The sequence below is a fragment of the Rhinichthys klamathensis genome, unplaced genomic scaffold (genome assembly GCF_029890125.1).
Source record: "Rhinichthys klamathensis goyatoka isolate OS25496 unplaced genomic scaffold, OSU_Roscu_1.1 h1tg000191l_1, whole genome shotgun sequence".
Taxonomy (NCBI): Eukaryota; Metazoa; Chordata; class Actinopteri; order Cypriniformes; family Leuciscidae; genus Rhinichthys; species Rhinichthys klamathensis.
In genome coordinates this window covers 9,463,604-9,476,808 of record NW_026606717.1, presented here as the reverse complement: position 1 = coordinate 9,476,808, position 13,205 = coordinate 9,463,604, and positions in this window count along the sequence as shown.

Below are 13,205 nucleotides of genomic sequence, written 5' to 3'. Positions count from 1 at the left end.
ACTTTATCTCTAACCCTGATAAAAACTCATCTGCCTGTAGCTTTCTAGTCATCCTGAAGACCTTGATTAGCTTGTTCAGGTGTGTTTGATTTAGGGTTGTAGCTAATCTCTGCAGGACCAGAAACCAGATCAGATGGTGGACCTGCGCCTAGACATGACCACAATGCATGATGTAGTCAGCCGGATCTGGGCCATATCCAGATCAGATGGTGGACCTGCGCCTAGACATGACCACAACACGTCCCTGGAGTGTCAGCAGAGATTGTCTACTAGACTCTCCCCTGTGAAGGCCTCATTGACACTGATCCTCAACAAACCCGTCTCCAATACCGGCGTGATGACTCCAATCTTCAACCAGATAGAACTGGATAATATTCTGAATGTTCCAATCCAATCTGACTTCTGACCTAAAATGCTGCCTAAACTGAGCTGGCCGAGGACATCACAGTTTTGTCCAGAGCGGCTATATATATATAAATGAACTAAATTAATAACTTTTTACAACAAAAATGAACCATCACTGAACTTACTTAAGCTGGACTGTGATGCTATTTTCTTCTAGAAACAAACTTTGTTGCATTATTTTCCTTTTATCTCTGTAAAGCTGCTTTGAAACAATCTGTATTGTAAAAAAAACGCTATATAAATAAAGGTGACTTGACTTAACAGTGGCCCACCAGGACTGAAGTTGCCCATCCCTGGTCTAAGTGATCAAAGTTCATGTTCTGATCCATAACTTTCAGGTAAATAGTTTGATTTTCTCAGGGTTGGTACGCAATATGGACAAGTATGGCGAAGGGGTGGATTATGGAATTCACTGCTGCTTCAATATATATCCTATCCTAGGTAATCGCGTTATTAATCAATATTTATCCTTCTAAATATTAAATGATTTGAATTACTTCTTTAAGCTTATGAGATTTACTAGTTATAGAATTACATGTCGGTTCCCTGAAACATTCTCTTTGTTTGTAAGAGAAGCACCTAACACCTGTTAAAACATATTTACTTTCTAGTTTACCCTGACAGCCTAGGTCATTGGGGTCACTCAGGCCTGTCTCCTACAGGTCGTTCTCAAAGAATTAGCATATTGTGATAAAGTTCATTATTTTCCATAATGTAATGATAAAAATTAAACTTTTCATATATTTTAGATTCATTGCACACCAACTGAAATATTTCAGGTCTTTTATTGTTATGCAAACCCAAAATTCCTGTCTCAAAAAATTTGCATATCATGAAAAGGGTCTCTAAACGAGCTATTAACCTAATCATATGAATCAACTAATTAACTCTAAACACCTGCAAAAGATTCCTGAGGCTTTTAAAAACTCCCAGCCTGTTTCATTACTCAAAACCGCAATCATGGGTAAGACTGCCGACCTGACTGCTGTCCAGAAGGCCATCATTGACACCCTCAAGCAAGAGGGTAAGACAGAAAGAAATTTCTGAACAAATAGGCTGTTCCCAGAGTGCTGTATCAAGGCACCTCAGTGGGAAGTCTGTGGGAAGGAAAAAGTGTGGCAAAAAACGCTGCACAACGAGAAGAGGTGACCGGACCCTGAGGAAGATTGTGGAGAAGGACCGATTCCAGACCTTGGGGGACCTGCGGAAGCAGTGGACTGAGTCTGGAGTAGAAACATCCAGAGCCACCATGCACAGGCGTGTGCAGGAAATGGGCTACAGGTGCCGCATTCCCCAGGTCAAGCCACTTTTGAACCAGAAACAGCGGCAGAAGCGCCTGACCTGGGCTACAGAGAAGCAGCACTGGACTGTTGCTCAGTTTTGCATGTCATTCGGAAATCAAGGTGCCAGAGTCTGGAGGAAGACTGGGGAGAAGGAAATGCCAAAATGCCTGAAGTCCAGTGTCAAGTACCCACAGTCAGTGATGGTCTGGGGTGCCATGTCAGCTGCTGGTGTTGGTGCACTGTGTTTTATCAAGGGCAGGGTCAATGCAGCTAGCTATCAGGAGATTTTGGAGCACTTCATGCTTCCATCTGCTGAAAAGCTTTATGGAGATGAAGATTTCATTTTTCAGCACGACCTGTTTACTGACCATGGTATTACTGTGCTCAATTGGCCTGCCAGCTCTCCTGACCTGAACCCCATAGAGAATCTGTGGGATATTGTGAAGAGAAAGTTGAGAGACGCAAGACCCAACACTCTGGATGAGCTTAAGGCCGCTATCGAAGCATCCTGGGCCTCCATAACACCTCAGCAGTGCCACAGGCTGATTGCCTCCATGACACGCCGCATTGAAGCAGTCATTTCTGCAAAAGGATTCCCGACCAAGTATTGACTATTGAGTGCGTAACTGAACATAATTATTTGAAGGTTGACTTTTTTTTTTTTGTATTAAAAACACTTCTTTTATTGGTCGGATGAAATATGCTAATTTTTTGAGACAGGAATTTTGGGTTTTCATGAGCTGTATGCCAAAATCATCAGTATTAAAACAATAAAAGACCTGACATATTTCAGTTGGTGTGCAATGAATCTAAAATATATGAAAGTTTAATTTTTATCATTACATTATGGAAAATAATGAACTTTAACACAATATGCTAATTTTTTTAGAAGGACCTGTACATGACCAATTCTTAGTTAAAGCATTTACTTTACTTTTCATCTTCAATCACTAGAGAATAGTGATGAACATGGGCTGAACCTCTTACTGAGAGAAAGTACATCTTATGTAGTCATAGTATGTTTTGGGAAAGTTTCCTGAACAGAGCTAGAGCTCGACCAACTCAGATCTTGAAGAAGCTGTCTTTGTGTGTTAGTACTCTTTGTTACAGGACCTGACATTCTACAGGTGAGCAACTGGCATGCAGAGGTGGTGAAATGACCATCTGACAGACAAACTGGAACTCAGGTCATTTTGTGCCAGGATCCTTGTTGTCATCTGGATGATCAATAGAGATATGCTTCTGACTATCTAGCTTTTATCCACTTAGTACAAGCCTGTTGTAGCGGACCAAATGATGGCCAAAACTTTACTAATGAGTTTTATGAAGTTTATTGTACTTCACACAAAAGATGAAGCGTCTGTTTCACTCCAGAAAATCACTGTAAGAGCTGAATAAAACACACTACAAGAAGTGCTCATTAAAGTCTTATCCATAAACTCTCTCTCTCTCCCTTGCATTATTATCAACACACATAGCAAATTACACAGAAACGCTCGTTACAGCTATCAGTAAACAAATACTACAGACCTTATGCCTTTTCAGGGGGTGCTTAATAAACTGGTAAACTTTATATCCATAAAACAACTCAGATGAACTGTAATAAAGTGCGTGCTGTCCCTTTCATTATTGCCGTGACCAGTATCGCTCCAGAGACGCTGGATTACAAACAGTTGGTACTGATCCATCTTTGAGTAACAACTTTTTAGCAAAACCTGTGTTTTGTATTGTCCCTTTGTATTGACCCTCGTTCACAAAGCAGTCTGGTGTAAAATGATTTGCGCAAATATAAACAAATTTAGGTATATGGGGGCGCATTAGCTTCAAAAATATCAAACTAATCCACTGTGTCCTCAGTGGCTCAGATGTTGGGAGAAAATGAAGACTCTTAAGGGGGTCGTACACTGGATGAGAAGCACAGCACAGCGTCGCACACAGCGTCGCTCTGCGCCACATCTGTAAAATTCGAACACATTATTTTCTATTAGTATACACACACCAGCAGCGCCATTCGGCGTCTGTCTGCGGCACCCAGCTACGGCACAGGACCCTGTTCAGAATCCTGCCGCGCCACAGAGCGCCATTTATATAGTTTTATATTCAATTTTCATTAGGCCATCCTTAAAAATATTTTGGTTTGCAGTAACAGCAAAAAAAAAAAAAAAAAGGGTCGGTAGGTAGGTCTATATATTTTTTTTTCAAGATTCAATGTAAAAAAAAAAGGATAATTTTGGTCATGGTGATTAGGTCGGTATGAATTTAAACAAATTTGCATATCGTGACGTCACTGACTGGGTCTTCAACCCCCATGCCTTCGGGCGCACCATTGCGAACCTCATTCTGATACAGGTTATAGACCACAAACAATTTGAAATCTTTGTAAAAAAAAAACAACATATTTATTGCATTAATTCCAGCTGCATTCATTTGGAAAAAAATAGGCAGAATCAAAAGAAAAAAAGGAGCCACTAGATTTCAATGAAAGTGGATTTTCAGAGGGAAACAAATAAATTAAAATGACTAATCTCACCAGCGCCGCGCCGACCAATAAAACAGCGCGTTTGGCACCATTCGTTTACATTTGACCCATACTGTTACAAGCCCCCTTTCTGGTCTAGGGGCAGGAAAGGAGGGTAACAAAAAGTTGCAGGGAGAGAGTGAGAGATTTGACCCATAAACATCTGCTATTATTAACGGAAATCAGTGTGGTCAAATAGCTAGGCGCATTGTAGGAAACTATAGGCCGATTAAGTAGTCCTGACATATTATGGAATGGTCGATTTTCTTTTGTGCAATTTAGTACATTTCGGTATGGGATGTGCTGTTTTATTGGTCAGCGCGGCGCTGGTGAGATTAATTCGCGCCGCTCTGACCATTGGCTGGCGCAAGCAAACACTTCTCCTGCGCTGTCGAGTCTGTCGCGCTCGCGCGTCTCGGTCCATTGAGCCACGCAGATTACAAGTCAGCGCAGCGCGAACTCTGTAACACACCGCGCCGTTTCGTCCCCCTTTCGGTGTGTTTGGCTTCCCACACTTATGTGTGTTTGTTTGTCAGAGCCTGCAGTTGCTGTGTGACGCGCGTTCGCGGTGGGCATGTCATGACGAGCTGGACGGGCTCCGAGAAAAGGCCGTTAACATCGATTCCCTATTTGACCATTAAGAATTTCGAATAATGAGCGACTAAATGTAGGCTCATACAGACGTCTTTCACAAGCAGCCGCGCTGCAGCCATCATCACCGAGCGCGAACCATTGACAGTGAATGAAACGAAGCGAACGCACAGGCCATAGTGTGACATACGTAAACCAATGGTGTAAACATAATCATAATAGATGACGCCACGGGTTTTTATTTAAAAGAAAGAACGTAGCCTACGCAATTTATATTCACAATACTTACTATAATAAATGTATATTATTTTATTGCTTTTGTAGTTGTTTGAAGAGTAAAAAAAAAATCGGTCGGTCTTAATGCAAGTTTACAACCGGCAAGTCGGTCGGACTAAAAGGGGAAAAAAATAAATAATTGGGTCGGTCCTAATTTGACAGGGTCGGTCGGGTTACGGCAAACAAGAATATTTTTAAGCATGGCCTTATATTTGTCTCAAATCGTCGTTAATGTACATACTGACTTCACCCTGTGCTGCAAGATTCATTTAGTTTTACATTAATTTAAGAAATCAGCTGCGTGGATGAAGATTGCTGATGTTATCGGATTTTCAGATTCTCAATTCAGTTAACGTACACCCTGAGGTAAAGTGTTCAGACTCAGCAACGATTGTATTTAATTGTACAGTACAATCATAACATAGTACAGACATTATCTTAATTTCATAATGTCCTTAAAAATAACAATTGCTGGCCATAAACTGAGAATGTGCGTGTCCGGTATGCGATACCTCGAGTTGTCTCAGACATGACGCTGCACTGCGCTTCCCGTCCGGTGTGCGACCCCCTTTATGCTCACTTTTACATCCAACAACAGAACACCGGTATTGCTTACATTGGCTGCATCCGAAACCGCATACTTCCCTACTATATAGTAGGGAAAAAACAGTAGGCGAGCGAATAAGTATGTCCGAATCCTTAGTATCCATAAAAGAGTAGGCGAGAATTACCTGGGTGACGTACTGATTCTTGCGAGATTCGGACATGCATAAACTTATAGTGCATTTTGAATATGCCTACTTACCTACTATATAGTAGGAGAAAACAGTACGTTAAAATAATTTATTTGAATATTTGAATTATTGTAATTTTAAACAGAGCTATTACAGCACTTTTCTGATTCTTGATTTCTGTGCATTTGCTGCAGATCTTTTGTGGTGGAGCAATACCCGATGACCGACATTTGTGGGAAAAAAGGAGGGGGAAACCTGAAATAAAAATATGAAGTAAAATTTACTAAAAGTTTTGTCTATGGTATTTTTTTTACTTAAGTGATCCTCACTGAAACGGGTCAACTAAAGATGAACAAACAGAAGGTAAACGCAATGAAAACAAAGACAAAATAAAACAAAACCCTGACATAAGCCAAGTTTCCATCTACTTGTCAATCGAATTATCTGAAGTTCAGTAAAAAAACTCATGCGAATAAAGCTGGTGAAAGTGTGTTTCCATCCAACGGCTTTAAAGTGAATAAAAACCAGTGCGTAATGACGTCACATGCTGTTTTGCGATCAAATTGGTATATCGAATTGATTTGAGACATTTTAAGGTGTTTCCATTAATGTTCGCACTGAATCGCACAACTTTCAAGCAAACATTTGCAAACAAAATTTTGCTAGACAAAATGGATCGCGCCATCTACCAAAAAATTATCAATATTGCACAAGTTGTAGCCTAATAGTGCTTATGTGCCAGCTGATAGCGTCATATGTAAGGGATAATGTATAGCGAGGCGATTGTTAGCCTGAAGGGGTTGTATTTGCTATAACAACCGCCTCGATATACATTATCCCGGTTATTACATGGCTACCTACCAAATAAATCAATAATTTGACACAAAATATTGATTTAAAAGGAGTTTATTGATTTAAAAACGATTGTATTGCTTCCGCTAAAGAAAATAGTCCGTTTCGTCTCTGAACTGCGTCCATGGGAACGCTCTGTTTTTCATGGCAACGGTGTGTTATACCAGAGACTATTTATATAGAGACATGTCACTTCCTCAATCCTCAATACAACTATAGGGAAAACCCGTAACACCAAAGATGGCGGTTGTATGCACATGCCCCGCCCCTCCTTCTGGAAAGCCAATCGTCTGCTTTTTAACAGTACAGCCGGGAAACATTTAAGCCTATCGTCTGGTTCCACTGACGCATGCGCACAGTTGAGGTTTGCAACAGCGGAGACGATTTGGCGACAGCCCTGCCTGTACAGAGGGTGATAACAACGCGAAGGCACCGGACTACCAAGGTAACAGTTAGTTAAAGCATTTTATATCGACCACAAATATGTTACCTTACATTCTAAGTATTTGCTGTAGAGCATCATGTAAAAGACACAAAATATGTTGTGTTATCAAGGTACGGCGTAGCTAGTTAGCCAGCTTTCCTACATAGCTAATGCTAAATTAGCTAACGTTAACGATAAGCAGAAACGTAAAATCGAATTGACTCTAGATAACTGTAGTTAAATACCTAATTTGTGTGGAACAACTTTAATGAAGATGCAGACCAGTTATAGTTGTATAAATTGTGTATTTATTTTGACCGTGCTTAATTGGTAAAGCACGTCAGTTTCCGCTGTGCTGTGGTGTCTTTTTTTTTTTTTTACTCTGTGAAGCTTGGTTGCGAGCTTTGAGCTCGGCCCCCATCCTGCACATTACATATTTGTTTAAAGCCACCTTTTTGATGGCATTTGAGTGGGTAGGGTGAATGCGGTTGAGGTCGGAGAACACACCACTGTCCCTGAGCGAGGTCTTCAGCCTCGCCATTAGTTTGCTAATGCTTTGGGGGGGATCTTTTTAACGACGCCCTCACATTTGCAAATGCATTCCTTTAGTAAGGAAGATGGCTGAAATAGCCTAGATGTGGTGGTGTATTTTTTCTTTGCGATGAAGACATCATCCTCCGCCAGAGTGTGGTAGTTGTGCTCTGCGTCATTTGTCCGCACGTAAACTTTCACATTCTCCACACTCTCTCACTGATGGCTCTTGAGCCACTTTCCGTGCGACCCAGCCAGACACATAGGCAAGTGCCTCCTTTTCGCCACTGTCCACATCCTGTATGTCCTACAACAATGAGTAATATTGAATTTAGTGAATTCTGAAATATTACAGAAACATATATTAATTTTGGATCATATTGTGACACTGCCACATTAGTTTAGGTACTATTACTTGAAATTTGAAAAGAGTTTAGGTATTTAATTGATGGCATTTGTGTATGTGGGTTTCATTTAAGATCGGAGTGATTATGTATATGTATTTATCTATATGTATTTTTTTTGTGTATTTCCACTGTGTGTGATGGTATAGAAGGGGAGGGGTTGTATGAGGATATTGTTCGTCCTAGACACCTGTTACCTTTGATCACCGCGCACCCAAACTTATACACTCACCGGCCACTTTATTAGGTACCCCATGCTAGTAACGGGTTGGACCCCCTTTTGCCTTCAGAACTGCCTCAATTCTTCGTGGCATAGATTCAACAAGGTGCTGGAAGCATTCCTCAGGGAGTTTGGTCCATATTGACATGATGGCATCACACAGTTGCCGCAGATTTGTCGGCTGCACATCCATGATGCGAATCTCCCGTTCCACCACATCCCAAAGATGCTCTATTGGGTTGAGATCTGGTGACTGTGGAGGCCATTTTAGTACAGTGAACTCATTGTCATGTTCAAGAAACCAATTTGAAATGATTAGAGCTTTGTGACATGGTGGAAGTAGCCATCAGAGGATGGGTACATGGTGGCCATAAAGGGATGGACATGGTCAGAAACAATGCTCAGGTAGGCCGTGGCATTTAAACGATGCCCAATTGGCACTAAGGGGCCTAAAGTGTGCCAGGAAAACATCCCCCACACCATTACACCACCACCACCAGCCTGCACAGTGGTAACAAGGCATGATGGTTCCATGTTCTCATTCTGTTTACGCCAAATTCTGACTCTAACATCTGAATGTCTCAACAGAAATCGAGACTCATCAGACCAGGCAACCTTTTTCCAGTCTTCAACTGTTCAATTTTGGTGAGCTCTTGCAAATTGTAGCCTCTTTTTCCTATTTGTAGTGGAGATGAGTGGTACCCGGTGGAGTCTTCTGCTGTTGTAGCCCATCCGCCTCAAGGTTGTGCATGTTGTGGCTTCACAAATGCTTTGCTGCATACCTCGGTTGTAACGAGTGGTTATTTCAGTCACTGTTGCCCTTCTATCAGCTCGAACCAGTCTGGCCATTCTCCTCTGACCTCTGGCATCAACAAGGCATTTCCGCCCACAGAACTGCCGCTCACTGGATGTTTTTTCTTTTTCGGACCATTCTCTGTAAACCCTAGAGATGGTTGTGCGTGAAAATCCCAGTAGATTAGCAGTTTCTGAAATACTCAGACCAGCCCTTCTGGCACCAACAATCATGCCACGTTCAAAGTCACTCAAATCAACTTTCTTCCCCATACTGATGCTCGGTTTGAACTGCAGGAGATTGTCTTGACCATGTCTACATGCCTAAATGCACTGAGTTGCCGCCATGTGATTGGCTGCTTAGAAATTAAGTGTTAACGAGCAGTTGGACAGGTGTACCTAATAAAGTGGCCGGTGAGTGTATATATATAGGCTATATATATATAAAAAAAAAACACTTTTCAAAATAACGCATTTAATGGTGAATTGTCAATTCGCATACACGAGCAGTAACTGCACTGCATGTACACATTTTTTACATGCTATACTCTAAACAATTATGGTAACAATATTACACGTATTATATTTGAGTAGATTTTGAGGGTTTTTTTTGTGTGAAATGAAATCTACCCAAATAAATTAAGTAAAATTTCCTAAATTATTTAGTCTATGGCACATGATGCATTTAATATTATTAGTGTGGAATGTGCTTTTTTAATATAAGTTGTCTCAATAATAAATTAAGCAGAATTTACTCGTTTGTATTAATGAAATTGACTTAATTATAACATTTACTGCATTTTTCAGGTTAAGATAATAATGACTTCATAATGCACTTTTTGTTATCAAACATGCTTTTATTCTGTATTTTTTTGCACAAATAAAACAAATCTATATAAAATGTAAGACAGCAGTTTTAAGATATGAAAAATAAAAGCAAAACAATGCTAACATTTTCCATGTCATTGAGAAAAATAATTTTGTTACACAAAAACATGTGCATACAAATTTCTGTTGGAAAAGTCACATTCTTGACTAAAACTTGTGAATAACTTGTAGCAAAACAAATCATTTGTACTTGCTGAAAGCTTGTAGAACAATATTAAACGTTCATCAATCAATGCAGTTTTTTTTTCCACCAGAACTTGGTCATAATGCATTGTCTCAATCTAAGTCATGAGTTTGTTTTTAAGTGTTAGTAATTTCGGGGAAAACTTGCAAACATCCAGTTCCAAGAAGAGCTTCTGAAAGGCCTCAAAAGTGTGCCTCAGTTCTTTCGGGTAGGTGAGGTTTAGTGCATACGTGAGTCCAAGAAGAACAGCACAGGCTCTTGCCAGATTTTCCAAGCCAGCCATGACTTGCATCCCCTCCAAGATGATGCTGAAATCCTCCTGAGAATCCCTCTTGCAGATGGCAATTTTCATTATGTGCTACAGGATATCTCCATTGTCACACTGTAAAACAAACATTAAAGAAGTATTTTTATCTCGTCTGTCTCATTATAAGTCTGTCCATAATTATAAACTTGATTTGTGTACGGTTGTAAAAATTTCTTATAACAGCTTAAAATGCTAAGACACCATTATAGTTTATTTTCTTTGTAATCACTGAAACCACAAAGACCACCACTTTGCGGACCACAAAGACGGTCACAATAACATAAGTACAGTTTCACCAATGACAGAGGGTGTATTCAGGAAGAAAAAATTAAATAAATTTAAAATTACATTTGGTGACACTATTGTAGAGGGGGAAATTAAATTTCGCTGGTCCTCTATAGACATTCTACTAACTGTATAGTAACATGTCAACTAACACAGAGTATTAGTAGACTGCTAGGTTAGGGTTAATAGAGTAAGTTAACATGTACAGTAGTTGCAGTTACTTATAGTCAGTAGAATGTCTAAAGTGGACCATCAAAATAAAGTTTTACCTTTTTTCATATAAGTGGCTGACAAAAATCTATTTTGTGTTAAATATTTTCACATTAGCTTTATATAATTTACTTAGAAAAAAGATTATTGTTTAAGTTGCATTTCTATTTTTATAAATAAAAACGATGTACAAATACATTTCTCAAAACACCATAAATATATAGAATAATTCTTGTCACTTACATTGTACTCATGGATGAGGTTATCTTATTTTTCACCCAGATAACAGATCAAGCAACGGAGGACAACGTCTCTCATCGTGTCGATGTTTTTATCGGGATTCTGATCGGGAAGTTTGTAAATTAGCATCACCCAAAGATAATGAACAAATATTGATATGTTATGAAAGTAACTTACCTGCACCATGGGATAGCTAGCTCCGTAGTGTCCGACGTTTTGAGCCATTCCTTCGCACATTGCTTGATTTGTTCCCATCGGAGTTCAGTAAAGGGCTGCGGACCTTCCCGCCATCTTTTCCGACATGAAGAATACACTTTACGGGTGTTAATCGAGCTTGATCGCCGCTATCAGATGAAGATGCGCTGCTTACGTCCTCCTCAATGTTTACATGTGCGTAGTGATATTAGCTTGATTTTGGCTGTGACCTACTTACATTTTCGATGCTGATTGGTTGAAAATCTAGCTAAACAGTTTTATATGTCTCAATACGCAGTCAATATAGTGCGCCAATAAATTACACTTTTCTCATTAACTGCAGGATAATGCGTGGAGAACTTTTTGCTTGGATACCTTTTATTAACGTTGAACATATTGAGCAAAAGAAAATGTAGTGCCCCGTTTGTCGGAACGAAACTGAACGATACAGCTCACGTACAGCGGCCTAAGAGTAGAAAACACTTATTATCCTGTCGCCCCCTCTAGTGGACAGCATTAAGTTTTACGCCTTCATTGCTCAGATAACGCAAGTCAATGGATTTTTTGGGAAAGTAAGTCTGTCTGTCTGACCAGTTAGAAAAGATATAAGCGAGTCTGAGTTTGGTGAAGCATTAAAGTTCTAGGCGGAGTCAATTTCTCTTAATAATAATTCATAATAATAATGTTTAAATATATGCTGGCTTTCTCAAGCCAACATAATAAAGAAAACTCAGAGAAACATAGACCAACTCAGTATGTAATAAAATTGTATTAGTTTTATAATAAAACTAATAACATTTTAAAGGTATGTTTTCCTCTTAAACCGACATGATTTTAATTAATCCCAAACCCTGCTAATGTACGTTCACTGATTCTAGCTTCTCTCTGTTCTGTCTCTTTCTTTTCATGTGAACTGAATAGGGTACACATGCTTACATTCATAACTTTATTTCTATTAGATTTTCTAAATGATTTATACACGTTTCACACACGCATACCTTTTGATGTAAATAAAAGACGAGAGTGGAAATGTAACGGACATATTATCATGGTACAGTTATCCTATTGTAGCCTATTATCGATTTTTATTTCCACTTCCCTTTTATCCAAAGAGACTATTTGCACTGTATTTATCAATGGGAAATACATCACGCTAAAATAATCTGTCATATGTAGACGTAGTAGGCCTACTGAGTCTGTGGCTCACATTAATGGGGTTGCTTGCAAGTCGCAGGCTCGCAGCAGCACGAATTACGTGACCACTGACCAGCAACATATTTCTGCTTCAAATATTGTGCGTAGTTAACAGTGAGTGGTGGTTTCAGACATTATATGTCAGTGCCGCACTCGTAGGCTACTACCATGGCTACTACCAGAGACTACTGACTATTCTGCCTGAGTGACAGAGAGAAAAGCTCGTACTGAAGGCGGAGCGGTTTGACCAATCAGATGAAAGGGGCGTTTCAGCGCCGCCCACGTGTGCAAATAAAATATCGAAATCATAAACCGATTTGTAAACCACAAACTGGAAAAAAATGGAAACAATTCATGGAAAAAAAGAGGAAAATCGAGCCAAAATCAAAATGTTCGTTTAACCCCCCCCCCCCCCCCAAAAAAAAAACAAAACAAAAAAACAATAAACGAGCTGGTTTTCATTTAATGAAATTATCAAAAAGTACACTGACTGTGGAGATATCATCTGCAGAATCATGGGTAATGTAGTTTCTCACCATGATGTGCGATTATTAAAATATATCGCTCACTGTAAATCTTTCTTTAAAGGTTTGTAAGGTATAAATCCAAATCAATTCCTCTATGGAGAAAACGAAAGGGTTTTTTTTTTTTGCACGACTGCTGCTTTCTGCA